The following is a 23,582-nucleotide window of genomic DNA, read 5'->3' on the forward strand; positions in this document are numbered from 1 at the left end:
GCAACATCATGCGAAAAAATGTAAAGGTGGAGTCTGTGCTCCTACTGCTGAACTACCTGCCGACATTTCGACTCCTCGCTTTAGATTGAAGACACGATAGCGTACAACCAAAAAAACAGATGCCCAGCAACCGATTGTTATGACGTCTGCCCATGGAACTAAACCTAAGACTGTGTTCGGAGCATTACAAGTGAACGATAATGGCTTCTACTTGGCGCAGTCTGCATTTCGTGGAACGTTGAAAGACTACTATTATCTAAATATGTTTAGTGAGACGAAGGACATTTGTAATTTTCTTGACGATATTAGACAGAACATAATCAATCAGCTTACTGATGACGTAGCAACAAACGGACCTTTGAAGTATAACTTGTGGTTGAACTGTTTATATGGAAAGCCATATCCGTTCGATGACAAAGTGAAGAAGTGTGCATTCAAGACATCGGCTGCAGTAATTTACAGTTCTGACGATGTGAAGCAAACTGTTAAAAACGGTATCCAGAAAATCTGTCGAGAAGAGGAGGACTATGTCTGTAAAGGTTCTGGTTGGTCTCTGTCTAGTATAAACCGATTGGAGCTAAGAATTAGTCATTTCACGCCTATGCAGGGCTAAATATTTAAAAGATTGATGGCTTTTGCAAGTGATCCTGTAGTAGGATAGAAATTGTGTAATAAATATTATGTTTGTGAAAGAACTTGAGGTGTTTTATTTACGAACCTGTCATTATTGTGGTATTTTTACATAAAATTATTTTTGTATCGACCAGGGATCGAACCAAGTTTCGAACTACTCATTGCTTGAATGAGTAATTTTTTTTTTATGAATTTTAGAATTTTTCCCGAATTTCCTGCATTAAATTGACGGATTTTCAAGATGGCGCCCGTAACACGATTTGCAACATTAATAGGATCCAATATGGTGATCGTAACGTAAAGTGTAACGATGACATCGTACTCAAACCAGATGGCGGGCGTAATAAAACAAGCAACATTTATATAATCCAATATGGCGACCATAACGATAAGTGCAACAGTGGTTTTTAAGATTTTTTATTATTTAATTCGATTATTTAATTTTTTTATGATTTTTAAAATTTTTCCCGATTTTCTAACATAAGAATTACGGATTTTCAAGATGGCGGCCATGACGTCATACTAGGTGACGATATATACTTTGACATAAGTGTCGGGGGTCAGTCTGTCAGCAGCCACCACGGGGGGAAGGATCAGTCGCCATTTTTATTGCCCGCACCGGGTTCGAACCGCGGACTCCGAGCTCCGTGTCGTAAATGTTTGTTTTTTTACTAAAACTTTATTAAATTTTATTAAGTGAATTTTTTTATAAATTAAAAAAAATTAATTAAAATCGGATAATAAATAAAAAAGTTAAAGATGGCGACCGTAATGGAACTGCAACAGTGACGACATAATCCAAGATGGCGGTCATGGTATCCTTATTCCTAGAAATGGCTTATAAGCGGCTATCTTTTAGGAGTTTTAAGCCAGTTTTAGGAATTTTCAGCCGCTGGGATTTTATAGGACTAAAAACGGGAAATTTTCCCTCGAAACGGGAAATTTTTCCCTCGAAAAGAGAAATTTTTAATTTGTGGTATTTTTGGCGATTTTTGAGGAATTTTGGGCAATTTTTGCCCAATTTTGGTGGATTTTGAAGGTCAAAGGTCAATGTCCTACTTGTCCCATTACGTTGTGTCCCGTTAAGCTCATCCAAGTAGGCCGCCGTGACGACACAATCCAATATGGCGGACCGGCAATCTCAATCCACATCCTGAAGCCTGTCCCCGGAGCCCCATTTACATACTACTTCTTTCCCTATGACAATTGCCACGCTGCCATTGCTTGCCGGCCTCTTTCAGCCCTCTTCCCCAAACATCTTAGTATTGACGAGGTCCATAATTATATTAAATTACAACTCACTTCTTTAACATTACATTTCTGCAGAACATTTTAAAACTCATCTACGAAACTTACCAACAAGCCCAACTTTACTTTGTATGTGTTTATCAAGTGCTGAGGGGCTCACTAATCTCCCAATTCCAAAACTCCAAGAGGCGAAGAGCATAGTGTAACATCAGGCGACTTGCTTGACGGTGTAGCTTTATGGTTGTCCGCTTCTCCTTGCTCGGCCTGGCCAGACGATTCAAGCAACTCGTGGCCAGCATGGCGGGACTTCCGGCCACGTCTTCACAGACCTGAAGGCGACCGAGCCTCCCCGAAGTTTGCCGTGTATATCTCCGCGTGGAAGAGAGGGCTGTTTCTCTCCGAGCGCTGCGGGTGGCTTTCTCGTGGCTGCAGGCGTAAACTCTCTTGCATGTACTTTGATGATTCTTAACGTAACATGATTATTGTAGAAGGATAATTATAGTCCTTAGAGGGTTACAGTAATGTATTTATTCCTATTTCTGGCCCGACGTGCCTCGTAACAAGACGCGGCAGGAATTGTGGTTCCGAATAGTCTACATTTATAGCCGGTTTGCACACGTGATACTGTATATTTTTTATACAAACTTTGAATACGTCTCCTGTATGCAATAATATTAATATATATGGATTTATGACTTGTTCTTTGGAGATCATTAAAAAATTGACATCTGAATACTGTATCAAAATCTATAAAATAAAAACCAATACATGAAATATTCAGTTTTCTTTTTACAAACTTTATAATTATTAATATTTCTATGAATAAACGTTGGAGGGTTTAGTGTGACAGTCAATTTCCGTAATCCATATTAAATAATGAAAAAAAATAGATTATGTTAATACTTGCTCTCCTCCATCACAAAATTCTGGCTACGGCTCTGTGGCGGGGGATTTCCATTAACTTCCGCCATGGGCTTATATCCCGGGGGGGGGAGGGAAATTAGGAGAGCCAGGGGGGCAAGACCCCCCTGGAATTAAGATGCCCCTCACTTAGGGGGGTGGGGGTTTGGGCTTAGAGAATCGTGAAAATGGAACGGAATTGATATAGACGTAAACGTTAAAACTGTGTCTCATGGAAAACTTGCTGTGCCTATTGCATGCATACGGGCAGTATCCCTGTCCAGAGGTGCAGAGATGACTCGTGTCCGCTGCGAGGGGTGCAGATCGGCGCGCGCAGGCAACGCGCAGTGGAGTTTGTCTCGGCGGCTGCCTGGGCTGCGAGCCGCGCGCAGTTGGCAACCCGCGGCGCGGACTAATCCTGGACCGGCGAGGCTATTTGGGTCGCAGCGGCGCGGCTGGCCAGTCTTCCCCCAGGCCATGTGCGCGCCGTGCCGCTAGCAGCCTAGCGGCCTAGCAGCCTAGCGGCCTAGCAGCCTAGCAGCCTAGCGGCCCCGCCTGGGACGGCAGCGCGGAGATGTGCGGTTGTGCGCGGCCGTCGCTCCGCTGACCTCGCAGCCGGCTTCAGAAAGACGTCGGTAGTCCGCGGCGCGAGCCGTGTTCTCTCGGCCGAACCCTTCCGTGAGTATTTCCCTCGACGCCATCCACGGGATAAACTATTGTGTGTGTATGTGTGTGTTTGTGTGCGGACACTTGGCTCGCTGGCTCCCGGCTGTTTCCTCGTCTCAGCAGATCGGCTGAAGTCTTCGACTTTACTCTCTCAACCCCTCCCCCTCCAACCATAACCCCCCTCCCCCCTCCACCGGGGGTTCATTTCTTGACACGATGAATTAAAATGATCAAACTTTTGTGCTGCTTCTGCCATTGGTTTCTAAGTTAAATATGGAAGACCCTTGGACAATTAGAGACCCGAAGAAATAAAAGAATTAACCAATCATAAGTTACCAAGTAGAGACGCCTCATAAGTCAGACGCCAATAAGAATTTTATGTTTGCCTGAGTTTGTAGACGATCGTGAATACATTGGACGCAGGAAATTTTCCAGCTTGCGCCCGATACTAAATTGTAAGTTCCTGGAGAAACTGGAAAGTAATCTGGAATGTTCACTGTCATTACGTCTGCCCCATTCAGATAGGCCCTTGACACAAAATATAAGTACGAAAGAGAGTGAATATTGTTCACAGTGAAGTTGGTTGCTTCAGTTGTTAGACAAGCTGCCGCTGGTCTCCTCCTGTGGAGATAGTCGTGCCAGGCGGTGAAGTGTTGCAAGGGTGTGGAGTGGGTGGAAAGCGCGCATTACGTCACGATGACGAGCAACGAAGCGTTACATAAATCCTTGGCTCACAACAGACCCGCTGTTCGATCAGGAACGCCGTTGTAGGGGGTTCCAAACTGCACCGTAACCTACAGTATCAAACACTGGCGCAAGTTTATTAAAGCTGATTGGCGTTCGGGCTCAGTAAATTATGACGTGTCTACTGAAATAGAGGTTATGTTATAGTGTATCGAAAGAACGTGAATTGATAATGAAGATAATGTGTGCTTAAAAAGAATCATTAAGTATGCATTTTCTTAGCTGTTACGCCATCAAATTACTGTAATGAATTAATGTGCAATTGCACGTACACCAATTTTTTTTAAATGCACACTCTACGTATGTTTTCCGGCTTCTGATAACACTTAAATAATTCAACATTATTGATTATAACAGGTGAGATTCTAATACACGTTAACTTTTGCTTATTGCTTAAATGCCAATGAATGTAAAGACCACATATTTAAATATGAAAAGACCAACAATATTGTTTGCATAAAACAACAATAAAGAATGCAAATAAGAAAAAAATATATATTTAAGCAGTTTTAACATGTCCGTATGAAATTTAATGATTATATTGCGTATAAATTTCTAAAACTACGGCTGAAAGTAAACATTTTCGCATAGACTGCAGAAATATAATTTTAAAATTTCCTTACATGCAATGGAAGCAAGCTATATTAAAACGTAAAAAAAATTACTTCACAAGGACTTATGAGAATAGTTCTTCAAAATACGTAAACATTAATGAAATTCAAGGTTATACAGCATATATATTTAGGAAATAAGCGAACAATTATCATGAACTTTTATATCCTTACTCAAGTATTAATTCTTCACAAGTATCCTTCACAAATATTAATTATTAAATTCATTACTTATAGGTCATAGATTACAAAACTGCCTGTGACATATCTCAATGATCTGTGTGCTTACTAATATATAACAATAACAAAAAAATGGGACTCACACAATACTATAAATTATTACTGTGCGATAAATACCTATTAGTCTTTTTTTTAATTATAATTTCATAAAATTCACAGAACATTCAAAATAAAATTGAATAGTTTTACTAACCGAAAAGTAATTCAGAATTTAAAATATATAAACAAAAATGTTGCGAAGAATCCCCTGTTGTGAAGGGGTCAGAATTAAATAGACTTAAAATTTTAAATAGTATAATAAATTAGAGACATATTTTATTAATAACGTTCAACCATTATTTTAGTTAACATTCATATTAATTATTTTTTAAATTACAATGCAGTGCATCTAAATGTTTTCATAAAATATTTTCCACGCCTTTTACGAGATCACATAAAAAAAATTATATTAAGCCACCACCAAGTTTAAAACATGTGAACTAAAAGTAATATTACTTTTTACCATCCCTACGCTATACCATTCTAAAAGCTTCCCTAATGCACTTCCAACGTCCATATATATAATATTAATATATATTATATTATAAAACTTTAACTGTCTTTCTGTTTGTTTGTTTGTTTGTTCGAGCATCACGCAAAAACTCTTGGACGATTTTTATAAGACTTTTTGTGTTAACAAGCTTGTGATTAGACATAAAAACTTTTACTTGTTTTATCACGCTAGAATATGAGAGCCACTCGAAAGAAATGAAAGAGCAAGAGGAATATTGTTTTAAAACAAACATGGTGTCAAAGATATTGAACATTTTGTTGGTTCCATAGAGGATTACGAACAAGGCACTATATTTTGTTATTTTGTCAACTAAAAGTTGCACTTCAATAGAGAGATGTTTAGTTTATCGCTAATTTAAAATATTAGCTTTGGTTTTCGTGCACAATAACCTAGAGCTGAAAACAGTGAAAAATTTGCAAAAATACTTCTTTTTTTTCAAACTAAAAATTGCACTTCAATAGGTAGCTGTGGGTTTGACAGCACATATCACTTAGACCAGAAAAAAGTGAAAACCTGGCAATAATTACTACAATAAAACGAGATTTATTGAATGTTGACAATTGTCCCTTGATTGCTTTCTTTTAGACTTCCTATAATTGTATAGTGGCTAATGTTTTAAGGTAAAATACGATTTTAAAATACCGTAAATAAATTTAAAAAAAATATGTGAGTCAGTCTTTCAGTAGGTACTCACCAGTGATGTGTAGACATCTAACCTCAGTAACAAGCGTATTCGGGTGTTGTCATGTTGAAAATAAACTTATAATACGAAAATTTAACGTAGAATTCTATAAAATAATGCTGAGGGTGGTGGATATACGAAAAGCATTAACTTAAGGCAAATTTAATTTTTTGAATTTTGAATTTCACATGATGCATTTTGCACACGAATGGAATAAACTTGGTTTAATAATAAAAATCTAATCTCCAAAGCAAATCAAGCGGGAGGTAATAAACCAAAGGCGAATAATGTAGAACTGAGAAAGAATAACCTTCAAAAGATGGTGAAAAGTTAGTCGGCTTTGGTTTATAAAAAAAAAAATATATATAATCGAATCTAATAAAGTGGGAGGGTGAATACGTTTTGGACAATTTGATTTATTAGTACTAATCAAACAATTACTATACTTATACGTTCGATAAGAAAATTGATACCCGTATTACACATTTCCAATTGAGATGCGATTGATTCTAAAACCATTTAAAAAAAGTAGGTGTCTTTAATGAAGTGAAAAAGGGGAAAGTTAAATTTTAATCATTCTGTGCATAATCTAATTAAAGGAAAGTGGAAATGCCAGGGTTGACAAAATATAAGTTAAAGTTAAACACGCGCGTATATCACAAATTTTAAAATAGGATTTTTCATAAAAAAAAAAGATAAGTGTGATGTAATCAGGGTAGGTAATATATCTCCGAACACACACTAAAACGAGAGTTATAAAAACGGCGTACTTAAACTATACATTTAAAAATAATCAGTATTACGTTTTACAACAGTAAGAGACGCGGTGGTTAAGTGGTTATAATATTACCCCCCCCCCTTCCCACCAAAGGTGACCGGGTTCGATTCCCAGCGAGTCGAACCCGGATTTTCGCAAGTGGGAAATTTGGAGGTCGATGCCATTGCCTGTGGGTTTTCTCGAGGTACTCCCATTTCTCCCACCAGCTCATACCCAATCCCATCACCCCTCATGCATTCTCCCTCGTATAGGGCAGCCTACTAATTTGAGTTTCAGCCCCATTTCATCCATGTAGAACATGTATTATACTATGTGTCGATTCTCAAGGTACTTTTTACAACATTACAAATTTCAACCTCATAAAGTTTTGGTATGAATGAAATCTTAAATATATCTAATATTAATTTATTTTTTTAGTTAAAAGTATTGGAATTATTTACAAAAATGTCTGACATTGGTGCAATATCAGCAATGTCCTGAAGTTGCTAAACCGCGGGGTGTGAGCTATAATTGATAAAAGCGAATGATTGCCGACTCGGGATGTGTTCATAACGTTTTAATGCACAAGGTAAATTATTTTTTAACATGGCAGGGGTATGTACCTGTCATGTATGCGATCCCGGGACACTGATATTCCCGTTAATACAAGGTAAAGGAGATTTACTTCAAAAGGTGAGCGAAGAATATATTTATTTTTGGGGTGTATTAAAAATAATTAATTTTAAAAAGAATTTGCACTGTGTTTAGTGGCATTTTCATCCCACTCATTTAAGTATGACTAACGAAGTGACATTCTTTGCGCTAAGCCCACCTCAATCTGTAATTACCGCATAACTGCTTAATAGTCTGCGGTAGTCCCGCGTGACTTTGTACCAACGAGGATAGCTATAAAGTCGACCAACAAGCTATAACTGAGCCCATCATCACCTCTGTGAATGGCGCACAGACCAACAGCTCTTAAAAGATAACTTTTTTAAATGTATGAGTGACATTGTGGCTTTAACCTCACGTTCACTTGCAGTATAGTACAGAATATTTGTGTCGTTACTGGTTTTATAGTGAATGCTTTCTTTAACATATACAACGATTTATAAACATTTAAAAACAACATTTTTGAAGGTGTTATCACAAATATTTTAAATATGAAATAAAAAGTAATAACGCATAAAACAAGAGATGTGCGCATAGTCTTGCATACTAAAAAACCAATATCAAGACATTTCATTAAAAGTGTTTATAATTACTTCGATTCTAAGGATGTGCAGATATACAGTTCAAGAGCTCACGCTTAATCTTGATTAGAGCCCGTGCAGAGGTTTTAATTTACTACATGACATAATTAAAACTATGACTTGACTTTGCCACATAAAACAAGTCTATAACTAAACTTAAAAGCTCCTTTGTTTGCTACATCACACATAGGTACTATTTGTTTGTTTCTTCGTTTTTATCCTTGGTATAATCAGGCAACATGCGCAAGAGGCGACTGGTACTTTTAATTTCAATGGGTCGTCGTAAATATAAATGTAATAGAATACAACCACATGAAACTACAAATTAATTTTGGGTACTTATAGAGAATGAATGCATTATGGTCTAACCAGCCAACAAAACTTTGACATTGACCCTAAAAATACATAACCACTTACGTTAACGTCGGCCACGTTTCAAATACACTAAGCCAGGAGTTGAATCAAGACGGCCCGGTTCCACTTTAGAAATTAAACACGGAAAGGATAGCAGGCAGTCCTACAATAGGTTTCCAAGTTATGAGATTCCGACATTCAATGACAGAACATTCAAAACTATAGATTACTATTCTCTATGATGCAGGAACGGCTTTATAAAGTTTACATCATTGGCCCAGCGTTGTTTACACCACACAGTTTGTAAAAAAAGGAAAGTCCTAACTCATTTTAAACACATGTGTCCATTACTCAAGCCTACGCAATCATCTTCAAAGAAATAAACGGAACAAAGTGTCGAAGAGGTAAGACACTGGACCTGCATTCCAGAGAAGCCTGTAATGCCATCCTGAAGTCTGTCTTCCATGATCTCTAGAAGTAACTCCAGGCAAACACTGGCATGTTTCCTTAGCAGCCATGGAGGATTTCTCTCCTGCAGGGATGTAACTGAACTCATCTTGGCGCCTACCCCCCCTCCCCAACATTTTTTTTCAAACCAACCAAACCCGAAACCTTTCCCGAAAACACCTCATATCGTCACCACAAATTAATTCCACTACACTCTTCCAAATATATTTGAGATTTAACTTAAATGGTAAAAGTAGTATGTAAATGGCGGAACTAGCACAGGCTGCAGGCTGTGGAGCGATGAGCCAAACCGCCATATTGGATTGTGACGTCACGGTGGCCATCTTGGATGACCTTGACCTTGAACTTGGACCTTGACCTTCAAAATTTTCCAAAATTGGTCCAAATTTGTCCAAAAATCGCCAAAAATCGCCAAAATTTCCAGATTATTCCGCCAAAAATTCTTTAAAAATTCGACAATTCAAAAATTAGTATTTCAAAAAACCTCAATTGTCTTTTTGCTTTAGAAATAACTCAAAATACTCGAAGCGGCTTAAAAGTCCTAAGAGCTAGCCGCCCTAAGCCGCCGAGGTCTAGACCTTGAAAATTAGGATGCAATGGAAGCCATATTGAATTATGACCTCACCATTGCAATTTCCGTTAACGCCATATTGAAAATCTTTATTTATTATCCGATTTTAATGAAAATTTTTTATAGTTTATAAAAAAATTCAATTCATAAATTTTAATTAGAAATATTTAAAAAGCATACACCTACGACATGGAGCTCTGAGTCCTCAGTTCGAACCCAATGAGGGCAAAAAAATAGCGACCGATCCTTCCTCCACGGAAGCCGCTGGCAGACTGACCTCCCACCACTTATGTCAAGGTATATATATCGTAAGCTAGTATGACTTCATGTCCGCCATCTTGAAAATCCGTAATTTTAATGCTAGAAAATCGGGAAAATTTTTAAAAATTACAAAAAAAAATAATTTAATAAATTTTTATAAAATATTCTTTAAAAAACACCGTGGCACTTTTTGTTACTACCGCCATCTTAAAAAACCTTAATTTTTATGCTATAAATTCGGAAAAAATTCAAAAATTTTAATAAAATTTTAATAAAATACTATTTAAAAAACGCACTTACACCTTGAAGTCCTCGGTCCAAACCTGGAGCAAAAATAAAAAAATGTCGATAGATCCTTCTTCCATGGAAGCCACCTGCCGACTGACCCACCTATACCAAGGTATATATATCATCAGCTGGTATGACGTCACGTCCGCCATCTTGTTTTCGGCTCCTAGAGTGCGCTGATGCCATGTTAGTATAATTTTTACCCACTAGAGTGCAGTAATCATTTCTTATTACTGAGGCACCCCCATATTGAATTTTTGATGCCATTTTGGAATTGTGTATTTATTAAGCTAGAAATTCGGGAAAAAATCCAAAATTCATAAAGAAAATCACACGTTAATTTAAATATTGAATTGAAACTTGGTTCGATCTATGGACGAAGCTAAAAATAAATTTAATTAAAAATACCATAAACGTGTTAGGTTCGAGAAATAACACACCACAAGTTCTTTTACAAATGTAATATTTAATACTTAATTTCAATTCTACTACAGGAACACTTGCAAAAGCCAGCAATCTTATAAACATTTAGCCCTGCATAGGCGTGAAATGACTAATTCTTAGCTCCAGCTCCAATCGGTTTACACTAGACAGAGACCAACCAGTACCTTTACAGACATAGTCCTCCTCTTCTTGACAGAGTTTCTGGATACCATGTTTAACAGTTTGCTTCACATCGTCAGAACTGTAAATTAATGCAGCCGATGTCTTGAATGCACACTTCTTTCTTTGTCATCGAACGGATATGGCTTTCCATATATACAGTCCAACCACAAGTTATATTTCAAAGGTCCGTTTGTTGGTACGTCATCAGTAAGCTGATTGATTATGTTCTGTCTGATATTGTCAAGAAAATTACAAATGTCTTTTGACTCACTAAACGTATTTAGATAATAGTAGTCTTTCAATTTTCCACGAAATGCAGATTGCGCCAAGTAGAAGCCATTATCATTCACCTGTAGAGCACCGATCACAGTCTTAGGTTTAGTCTCATGTCCAGACGTCATACCAGTCGGTTGCTGCTCATCTGTTTTTTTGCCTGTACGCTCACAAGTCTTCAACCTAAACCGAGGAGTCGAAATTTCTGCAGGTAGTTCATTAGTAGGCACACGGACTTTACCGTTGCATTTTTTCGTTTGTCGTCGCAAACTATCAATACGTGTAAACCAATCATGACACTCATCGCAACGAAGCTTTATACGAGAAGGATTATTCTTGCATTTACTCCGTTCATGTATTCGTGCTACATGGGAAAATGCGAACGACATATCGCAGTAGCTGCAAGGATACCGTGGTGATGAAGACGAATCCGAACCAGATGAGGACGTTGCCGCAGTTGTACCATTTCCAGGCAAACTATTATGCACATCAATGCATCATTGTTGTATAGAAACATTTACTTTCTGCCGCACAGCAGGACCTTGGCATGTCTTCATGTGCGTTTTCATATTATCATGTCTTGCAAATTGCTTGCGACATTGGTTACAGCTAAACATTTTACGATAAATGTTCTTGGCACATTCTCTTCTCGTGTCAACGAGCAAGGCTGATGTCTGAGAAAATCTTGTTGCGGTAACGGCATCGATTTTCGTTAGTTGTTGACTAATCACCATCCATTGAAGTGTCCATCGAGGGCCAAACAACGTTCGTCGAGGTTTCCTGTGCAGCCAGTACTGGAGTCATTAAGCTCTCTTCTGTCGGTGGTACCACGACTGTTGAAGTCTCCTCCAGTGTTGGCTTCGTCGTTGCCGTCGGGATCTGCTCAATCTTAGTCGTCGCAGACGTCAGGTTTCCCGTAGATGATGGTACAACCTCCATCGAGTTCGACGTTAAAGACGGTAAAGATGCCATCGATTTCTCAAGAACAGGTAATTACGTGACTTATGCACCAGATGAAAAAAACTAGGTGATCCTAAATTTTTGGCGTAATGTTTATCCAAAAAAAAAACTGGAAATTTTGGCGATTTTTGGCCAAATTTTGGTAAATTTTGATCATTTTTGGCAAATTTTGAAGGTAAAAGTCCAAGTTCAAGGTCATCCAAGATGACCGCCGTGACACAATCCAATATGGCGGTTCGGCTCATCGCTCCACAGCCTACACCCTGTGCCAGTTCCGCCATTTACATCATACTACTGGTAAATACATATATTTATTTGCAGTTATTTCATTTTTAACATACCGATATTTCGATAGTACGCGAAAAATATGTTTTTTTAATATTTTACTTAATACATTTCTGTATCTTTCAATACTTAGAACCCCCCCCCCCCCCCCAAATTTGGTACCTGTGGTACTAGTCCCGTCTGCCCCCCTACCACCTACCTCAAATTCTGTAGTTACGTCATTGCTCTCCTGGTGTCCCTGGTTTGTGTGGTTTGTGTGGTTCGTGTGTTCAGCGTCCCTAACTCTTCCGCTGTCGTAGAGCTGCAATATAAAAACCAAAAACACATCAAACGTAAAAATTCCACCAAGTGAAATGACAAAAATGTTTCAATGTTTACATTACTCAGCAATGCAAATAAATAAATGCCCTATTTATATCACGGAAAAGTTTATTTGAGGTGTCATTAAAAAGTATTTATTTGTTTTTTTAAATCAATAGGAAAACATAATAAAAAGGTACAGTGAAATAATGTCAACAAAACGCTCTGAGCTGTTCGACGTTGACCTCGAACATCAGTGTTGGCGGCATGGACAATAATGGGTCTATAACGTCATGGATGCTGTTGCCTAACCAAACTTATTGTTGTGGCTACACTAACCACAGACTAATTACATGATGTAGACGTATTCTTGTCTCCCGCGCAGGAGACCAGCATTAGCTCTTTAGCTGACGTAAGGAAAGTAACGTAGTTTGTATCTTTATGGTACACCAGTACATACACATTTTGACGTGAATACGGCTTATAGATCGGGATGCAAGGTTGAAAAATGGAGTGTAAATAAAATAAGATAGCTTTTGAAACGTTATAAAATACAAACAGAGCTTAGTGTATGTTAGTTTTAACAATGTAAAAAAAAATATATATGGGTGGGGGAAGGGTTTACACATGCGCCATCATAAACAGTTATTATATGTTTGCAGGTCACTACGAATAATAGGCTAGTTTCTCAAACGTTCAAACGTTCCATTCCGCATGATTCATCTAATTAGAGAGCAGATTTGTGAACAAACGCTTTAACGCATTTAAATAAAATGATATTAATTTTCTCCAAAATACAGTGAAGTATTGAAACCACGTTAAAAAGCCTTTAAAAACGTTTAAGCAACAACAAAAGCGCAAACAAATTAAGAACAGTGAGAATAATTTACAATGTCAAGGCATTATGACAAATTTATACAATTGGAATTGCAAGACACGACGATTAGAAGAAAGATTTATGTATTAGGAGCCTCAAGTGCAGGTTCAAGATTGTGGTTTCGGCAGGGCCAAAAAATCAATCTAACTCCTCCTTAAAGGCACAAAAATTCTTTAAATTGATTAATTATTCCCTTATTTATAGAAAAAACAAAGTTTTTTAAGAATGATTATTCACTTTTTCCCTCAAAAATGCTAGAAGAATGAATGTCCTCAAAGTGGTTTAATACTCCTTAAAAATATTAAATTTAAGCCGTTGAGCCTGGATTGTGACCATTAGCCCTCAAGTCGTCTCAAATATAATATCTTGAGTTAAATATGACACCTGGATAAAATTGTTTATAAAAAACTGAAAAATTAGTCCAATGTATAAAAAGTATTAATACAAACACTATTGTGCTATCGAGTTAAGAGTCCTCAATTATATTTTCGATATATGCAATAATTGTAATAAAATGGCGACAAGGCCTTCCTCCACAATATTTACCAGAGAACTGATACCTATACAACAAAGGCTTATATTACTTTCACATTATGACGCCATGGCAGCACCAGTCATTTACATATGTTGCCATGCCTTTTCAGGGCATCTTTTCTGGAACCTTGATTACCACCATGTTCGGGCATTTCCATCGCTTGTTGCCTATGATCGGGAACTCGTCGACCGTGATCGGACACTTTCGTCTTTTGCATCCGCAATGCTGCCCGATGAGCATATCATAGAAGCTGACTAATGTAAGTTTGTTTGCTTTCCTTTCTTCTCTAGGTTTAGCTGCTGATTGACAGCAGAGCGAGTGGCCAGTGTAGCCACTCACCGCCAGGGCTGCGAGCGCCTCTGGTCATAAATCCAGCAATGGATAAAAATATGAAAGTCCAAGCTCCCAACATTGTAGACTCCCCGCATGGTAGACTCTTTTCTACTCTATCCAACTCTTCATCCTAAATCATCCCTCTGTTTCCTGTGTGACTCTACGCAATTATGCATGGACTAGCATCCCGTGGGCTTTCCCTGTGTCTATGCAGGTTTTACCGGTGCTCAACTGAGCATAGTTTTAAGCTAGTTTTAAGATAGGAGAGTAAGTCCTGGCACCAATCGCTGCCTTGGCTGGCCAATCCCCGCACAAAGCACACGATGCATGCGACCCTCTCCTGCATGGCTAGTCCCAGCATGACTAGGCGTGTAGGCTTCGGCCTGAGATGCACCTAGGTCACTCCCCTAACCCTGATCCTCACAAATACACTTAGTTTCAGTTAGGTTGGTAAAAAATCGCTGCCCGATGGTTCGCTAGTTGTGCTAGTGTCACCATCTGCCATATTTTTTTTTGTAATGGTTACTACTATTGTAAAAATAGTTTTATGTTAGTCCTTATGGTGGTTCCTTAAATAATTAAAACAATTTTAAATTTCGGAGACGGGCGGAATCGAGCCCTGACCTAGAGTATCAGTGCCTCTGACCGCTCGGCTACCGAGTCAACCTCGAAGAAAAATGTCTTTATATGTGTAAACTGATAGTATTATTCTTTCATAAACGGTATATATTGGTTCGGAACTCGTAAATATTCAACAAGCTCATTTACACCAAGAAATAATCTGATTTTTAAATATAGTTTGGTTTTTTTTACATATTTTTAAATTTGATTTACTTAACTTGACTATAAACACAACATGTATATCTATATACGTGTAATTGATTTTTTTTTCTACTAACATTTTTTTTTTGTTTGTGTTGGTCTATTTACCAAACTTCCTACTATAAAACAATATACATTATATATATATTATCATCCCTATCGAGATTTTTTATTGGTTTAGGCCTAGCTAACATGTCATTTACCGGAAATTATTTTCTTTGTTATAAATATAGTATACTTTTACGTATGACGGAATAGGTTATATAAAATAAACAGAGTTATTTTTAAAATTAAAAAAAAATATATTTTTGTAATTTACATTTGGTTTTTGTGTATGTTTAAACATTACAGATAAAATATTACAGAAGTGAGTTTTTTTTCTTATGGCTGGGTTTATTAAATTTTCAAATGACGTTTTATATCAAGCTTTTTAAGCTTTAGTTTTATAAATGATAATCATTTCAACATTGAAACGCGATGGTTAATGCGCTATCCCCAACTTACTGCAAATAATTACCTACCAAAGCGCTTGAAACACATCCTTCGTAATTTTTAGTAGAACAATTGAATTTTTTTATAGACATATTATATAAAAAGTGATCATTTGCTTGTTTTATAGTTAATTATTATTGACGATAATTTGGTTTTGTTGATTTGGTCTTGTACGAGTACTTTTACTGTTTAAAATTATTTTTAGTCCTATAATAATTTTTTCTAACTATTTTATTAAATATTAATTGTAGGTTAATACAAGCCTATAGTAATATATTATTGAATTTTTTATTGTAAATATAATACCTACGATAGATACTATAATAACATACATATTTTGGGTTGTCAATACGTAGAATAAGTTTACATTTGTTGTAAATTACTAACATATTTCTTAGTTCCAAAGATAATTATGTTAAAGGTAATAGGTATTCATTGTTTCGTTTTACATTGAATACTAGGATAGCGTGTTTTTATTAAATTATTATATTTGTATTTATAAAGATGAGTTACTGTAACCAACTTCCTGCTCTCTCATCAGACCCTGACAACATCTGTAAGCCAAATACTAATCGAAACCAATTCAATGAGCTTAATCACTGCTGTAAGTTGTCGAAAAGTTGGGTAGTCTGCAGACTGTTCTCATTGCAGGTCAAGGTTAACACATTATTGCAGGTCACCGGATTTACATGCTGTACAAAATTTAAAGTCGATCAGATTAAGAGCGTGCATCAGATGGAGTTAAACTTTCTAATACAGTCATCCAGGATTCGGAAGATTACTACTATACTTTTACACATTTAGCATTTCTGTTGACGCATTAAAAGAATTTAAATGTTGGTGAACATTTTAAATGCATAACATTTTGAAAATATCAATTGAAAGTTGCTTTAAAAGCATACTGTAATTGCCATGTTTAGCCATTTTCAAACGGCGTTGTAGCCAAGAAATATAGACAAATCTCCATTCTGTTTTAATAGGCAAAAATTGTAGTTCCTCGCCAGATACTTTGTCGCTTTGTCCCCCATTGTCACCGCGACAAATTTCGAGTAATCTTCCTAAACCGAAGGCACTGCACGCATTTATAGCATACTGCTGGGCGCGCCGGACTGCCGTGTCTGTGTGAGAATGGAACAAAAGATACTCGTGGTTCCTATCTTGGAAAGCGAAGAAGCGTCAAAGAGGAGACGAAGAAAGATTGCTTCCTGACCCGGCGCGCCGCGGCGTTGCTGCGTAAGCTCAGATTACGAGGAAGTATTACCACCCTCGTAAATAACCAAAAGAAAGATGTCTTTGTTGTAAATTTTTAAATGTTATATTTTCCTAACTCTGCTAATTTAATGTGTTTTAAAGGATAACTATATAATAAAATAAGCTTAATTAAGTTGTAAGTAAGTTTATTCAAAGTTAATTGCAATTTTGAATGCAGTAATAAGCCGCACGATGACTGGTTGTTAGACTGTAATGTATAACTAAGTGTCTAAATTTTGGCTGTTAGGGTGTACAGAGAGTTTCAATCCTCCAATGAATACATACGAATGTGTTTAGATGTAGCACCAATACTTGGTGACCAAGTACTAAACAGCTATATCGTATTTGTTAGCACTTCGAAAATTCCAATTCATAGATAGTGTTGATGATTTTGGTTGTTGCTACCAGTGTAAAAAAATTAAGTTCTTAATTATTTATGTCAATTACATCATATTTCTGCACGAATTAATTATTTTGAACTGATTGTTGCTACAAGTTGACGCTTCATTTTCAACGAATATCCAAAAACCTATTCCACAAAGTATTTTTTTGTAAAACCATTTCGAGAGTTCAACAGTTTAATGGTAAACGATTGTTTTACCATTATAACTATTTATGTTATTTCTTTTAAAGGTCCACTGATTCATAACGGTTCGTGTCAAAATAATTATATAGATTATCTAAATTAATTATAGGTTAAACCCGACATTCGTTTTATGGATTTTATTGTCAATGTAATTAAATTGATTATAAATTTACTACTTGATTATAGGTATAGAGTTGATTTATTCAACCTGTGAAGTTAACTCGCCATTACATATTGATTTTTTTGATTGCTTGAATTAATACATTTTGCTTAAAACTTCACACCATTAAAGTATTATATAGTCTGAAGTTAATTTGAAACCAACAATTGAGAAGGTCATTTGCAATAAAACCTGTGTTCAGAAATTAGTTCAATTGCAATGATGTAACTTTTAAGTTCCAGAAAAATTTATATTTTAACTGGACAAATATGTGAACAATAACTTTTACATTCAAATTCTGGAACACATTATTCCTTATTAATAATTTTTTGTATTTTGTAGGACTATATAAACTCTAAATGTACACTACTGTATCTTATTTATGTTCACGTCGTTTGTTATATTGTGTATATGTTGTATATGTGATTGTGTTAATGTATATTGACCAGTGTTCCTTGCCGTGTGTTCTTGTTAGCTTACATTGGTAAAAATAAAACCACTGTAACTTATGTACTGGTACTTCACATGCAATTATGTAAATTAAAATTGTTTTCATAGGATAAAATGTCTGTGCTATACAACAGGAAAACCAAGAACAATCTCTGTGTTGCTCTAGTTGATGTAATTTTTGTTTTTCATTGTCCTTCAGTTGGTGATCGTTGTGGAAGTAACTGAGAAATCGAGGTCGAGGTAGTCCACAGGAATGACTACCGCTCGTTACTAACGCACTAATTACATAATGTATAAAAATTGTGTGCGTGGGTGCCACGCGTATTACAAGTGACATTTAGTTCCATACTAAATGCCATTTTGTTTACGAAATGCGAACTGTGTTGCTATCAACACTACGTATTTTTTTATTTGTGCATGTGGCTCAAATTTGACATTACTAATTTATATATGAGAAACAAAATTGTTTGTTGAAAACGCAAAAAATTTGTTTCTTTTTTGAAAGAAGCAAATACATCATTGTTATTTTATACAGTAAGACTGTATTATGCACGGTGATTATAATTGATTAAAATTATGATCCATATATACTTAATCGTATAAAATGTGAACTAAGCTACTACGGAGATTGAAAAAAGAACTGTTGGAGACTTCAGCGTGTATCTTAGAGTGAAAACTACGGACCTATAATTGTCCTGCGAAATATCTTGCTTCGACTATTATGCTGGACCACGAACTTCAGGACAAGGGATAACTAAATCAAGAGCCCCATAATTCAAATTTAATAATACCTTGAAGAACCTGGGTATACATGATGATAGTCAAAATCCGAATATAGAGTTGATGTCTAAAGACCTACTGGTTATTTCTACTGCTACCTACCAACAAACGCCGTGACAATGAAGACATTTATGGAGTGTCATGACTATATGTTATGGTTGGACGAATAATTCCACGATATCCTTTGACTTATCTATGTTTGGAACTACAGAAGGATTAAAGTGGTATGAAGTTACTGTTAATTGACAGAGTAAATATGTATGTGAAGTGCTTTGAAATATTATAAGGTACTCCAAACGACGTGTTGCTTTGTAGATTTATTCCTAATTAATTAACGTAACATCAATATTATAATTTTCAATTTGCTGCACCAATTATTGTGAAGTAATTTTCTATAACTATCATCTATGTAGAAAAGTTTATCGTAAAGTGCTTTACCCTGACAAGCCTGTGCAAGCTATATTTTGTTTTATTTTTTGTTTTTTAACTTTGAGTTCTCTATAATTGATTAGGCTAGTCTAGAGTTGGTTTGTATAATCCCAGATAAAGCAAATTAAATGAATTTAAACTAATTTGGAATGTTAATATCTCCGACTTTGATTTTACATTGTTTCTCATAGAGGAAACTGAACCTTGTAATTTGGCGACATGTACTTCATGTTAAATTCATTGTCACATCCAGAGATTAGAGAAATATACAGATGGAGAATAAGGTCTGACTTTAGACGAGGGGGTTTAGATTATCGTATTTTGTCCGTAGTATTTAAATATCATCAAAAAAAATTTGGTTGTCTGTAAAGTCGGTTTACGTACGATAGTTTAACGTGACGTCATAACAAAACATTGATAAAATGATTGCATACTTTATGAAAAAAATTGAATCATTTTTATTGAATTATCACTATTTTGTATGGATACAAAGAAGTGAAATTAAAACCACAATTTAATTGATAAATTTACTTTATTTGCACTCATTAATTCAAATATGTTTATTACTTTAACGAAAATATTATTTTAACTATAACTTTTTGAATGAAAGTGGTTGTTTAATTGGAATGTTCAATTGGCTCCATAAAATAGTCTATTCCCTTGCACGTCGGTTAGGCGGTTCAACTTGATATTAAAATTTCTAAATACTTTTAAAATTCTCATTTATGTTTCTTTTTGTTTATTGCTCTTTATTTTGGAAAAATGGAAAAATTACCAAAAAAATTAATTAATAAAAAAATAGTTTAGTTAAAGTACTAAATTTAAAAGCTACTTTTGAAAAGCCCGCCTTAACCTATTTAATATAATAGTAGATTCATAGGCCAAACGAGTGGAAGATAGATGCGACACAAGCGTACAATTAACGTAACGGGACAATGAGCGTAACGGGATAATTAGTCATCCTTTTTCGTGCGTGCAGCCGGCGTTCATGGATTTATTAGACGTTGTCACGTCAATAAATTAATTAATTAATAAAAAAATGTATGTCTGTAAAGTTGGTTTACAGAAGATAGTTTAACGTGACGTCATAACAAAACATTGATGAAATGATTGCATACTTTATGAATATAATTGACTCATTTTAATTTTAATATTAAAAGAATAAACACTTGAAATTATACTAGTAAATAGATTTTTAAAATGCAAGAATAATTAACCTTTATTGCCGAAATTGTTGTTATAAGCAATGAAAACCACATTAACTTTTCACTTCACTTAATAAACAGCCGACGAAACAGTTCACGTGTAGATGACTTCTTGTAATTAATTTTAAAAAACTGGCGTTTAGCTATAAAGTTTAAAAATAATTATGAACAAGTTTTAATATAAATAATCTGAAATCAAATATCTATCATCAATTATATGAATCACTATAATTTTTTAGACAGTTGTAACATAACCTATTATTACTGCACTCGCCGGTAGGGTAACGGAACACGTAACGGAACAATGTGCGTAACGGGACACTTTTCCGCGCGTGCAGCCGGAGTTCATCGATTTATTAGACGTTATCACGTCAAAAATAGTTTAGTTAAAGTACTAAATTTAATAGCTACTTTTGAAAAGCCCGCTTTAACCTATTTAATATTATAGTAGATTCATAGGCCAATCTAGTGGAGGAGAGATAGATGCGGCGCAAAGGTACAATGAGCGTAACGGAATAATGAGTCATCCTTTTTCGTGCGTGCAGCCGGCGTTCATAGATTGATTAGACGTTGTTACGTCAAAAATTAATATTTGCACTTATAGAAATTATTAACTAATTTGGAACATTTTTTATCATAGTTCCTAGTTTCGCATTACAACTATTTCAAAATGTATTCAAGTTAAAGTGCGGTATGAATAATAACACCATTTTTACTTTTGTGATTATAATATATTAATATGAAACAATACTAAATAGGATGAGTGAATCGCTGGAGTGTACATTTATACGTATGCGTAGCACTGTGGCTGTGGCTCGCATCGGTTATTGTGCGTCCGTGGTCTTGGGAAGGATTATCTTGACAAGGGGCCCGCAAGGTTGGGGGAAGAAAGATAACACCTTGTGAATGGTGTGGAGAAGACAGTACGAGAGCGATAACTGACACGTTTTTGTCTCCTCCTTTTGCTCTCTTCGCGGTCACACACACACACCCAAATGCAGATGCTAGGCGGCTGAGAACTTGCTGCTCTGATGAACGCTCTTAATATGATGTCTTATACAATACGATATTTTCGAACACCAATCAAATCTGTGATTGCTCGCTTTAAATATTTATCAGGTCAATGATTAAGCACATCAGCACACCTTTTAGTATACTGTAGTAGTGAAAATTACTTATTAAATTGTACGCACATTTTCCGTAAGAAACCAGATTCATTAAAAAATATCTACAGAGAGAATTTAATGTCTTTTAAGTAATTAATATATTTACAGTAAACCAGGTCGCATAAAGAAAGTTTGCCACGAGTAAATACATAAAACAAACTAATTGAAGTAATATACTAGATGTATATTGGGAGATGTATGTATCGTTTGAAAGGAGATTTTCTATAACAGTGAAAGAATATCACTATTGTATCGCTGAAAAAATTATAATAATTATTAGTTAAACTAAAATATATTTATTTTAAACTTTACTGGTGCCAAACGAAAAACAAGTTTTTTTTTTTTTTTTTTTTTTTTTTAATGGTGCTAGGCTGTGTCGAGACACGGCCGCAAAGTTTAACGTAAATACGTCATTTAGATCGGAAGTTTAGAAATAGACAGTAGTCACAATCGACTGTTTATGTAAGGGCATTTTAATTGGAACTTGTATCAACATCGGCGATGCCTGCACTTGTACTAGGCCGGGTCACGTCCGCTAGCTTAGCTTTCTTCCTCTCCCTGCAGAGTGTGTTCTGTTCAGCACTAATTAATGAGTGGCACGTGTTTGGAACTGCCACAAGCTGTTCTTTCTTACAATTTTCATCTCTTGCAATTCTGATTGCATAAATATGTCGTATGCCTCCTGATTGTTTTTTTCCCGCATCATTCTTCGTAATTTCGTCTCACATTTGTCGTATCTTTTTTTTTTAATTTTCAAACGTGGTTAGTATAGTAAACTATTTTATGCTCAAAATGAATTTTTTTGTATTTATAATGGTTGACGCGTGTGTCTAATATTTGCTCCCAAATAATATGAGTCACCCGGAATCTAACGTTCGAGAAACTTGTCTATAACGCAAAGAGACCTGTAAATATACAAAAACTCTTTTAAGGTTTATGCATACGCCAATGTACTCAACCTATGTATATACGAAACTCGACCATGCTATGTCAGGCTTATATAACATAATTTTTCAAAATCTTTCCTATTTTCATTTCACTCCAAATTTTAAATTGGAATCCCGACTCATAATACGCATTTCTGTCAAAAAATAATAATCATTTACGACGTTAAATGTCGGTACATTTAAGTTCTCCTTTCTTAGGATTATTATAGCAAGTTATTGCAAATCGTTTGGTGAAAAAAAGGTTATTAATATCGTGAGTCAAATGAAATGAATAAAATGGAAGTTTCTGCTTGTAGCTTTCATATTATAACTTATTAAAAAAATGTTTGTTCGCAAACTAGATACCGAGATCAGCAAAGTATTAAGTTGAATTTATATTCTGTCAGTCCCCGGTCTGCATGAAATTATTTAACTCATAAACTAGATGCTAATGACTTTAAACACACACATGATTAGATAGTGACCCCAGGATTATGAAGTCTGTATTTAATTGTGAAAGCTTAACGTTTACGCAAAAAAGAATATGTTTGTATTACAATGTATTTATTTTCATACAATATTACAATGCAGCGTTAAAGCTATACTGCTTTCTTTTACTGTGTGTGGGTGTGTGTGTTTGTGTGTGTAGGTTTGCGTGTGTGTGTATAGGTTCAGAAAAATTGAGATATAAGTCTTCAAACCACCATGCAAACAAACGCAATTTTTATAAAAGAGCTAATTATTTTTAAACAAATGAACAGATTTTCATTAACATTGCTAAGAACTGTTTCGATTAAACCAGCCTTCATATAAAAACAGCTGGATTGAAATCGGTCCTTTCGTTTGGGAGCTACAATGTTGCATAAAAACACAAATACAGACAAGCTTAAAAGTTATAAAACCCCCTTATTGCGTCG

The 23,582-nt window shown here is 35.6% G+C and overlaps 1 protein-coding gene across 1 annotated transcript in view; it reads left to right on the forward strand.

The window, feature by feature from the left end:
• The first annotated feature begins 3,263 nt into the window (after positions 1-3,263).
• The window catches only part of LOC134528937 (trichohyalin), a 194,584-nt gene continuing 174,265 nt past the window's right edge, over positions 3,264-23,582 (forward strand). Inside the window, exon 1 of the mRNA XM_063362606.1 lies at positions 3,264-3,459. The gene's annotated coding sequence lies outside the window, so the exon portion shown is untranslated. The remainder of the gene's footprint in view (positions 3,460-23,582) is intronic.

This window comes from Bacillus rossius, chromosome 2 (genome assembly GCF_032445375.1).
Source record: "Bacillus rossius redtenbacheri isolate Brsri chromosome 2, Brsri_v3, whole genome shotgun sequence".
In the NCBI taxonomy this organism is placed as follows: Eukaryota; Metazoa; Arthropoda; class Insecta; order Phasmatodea; family Bacillidae; genus Bacillus; species Bacillus rossius.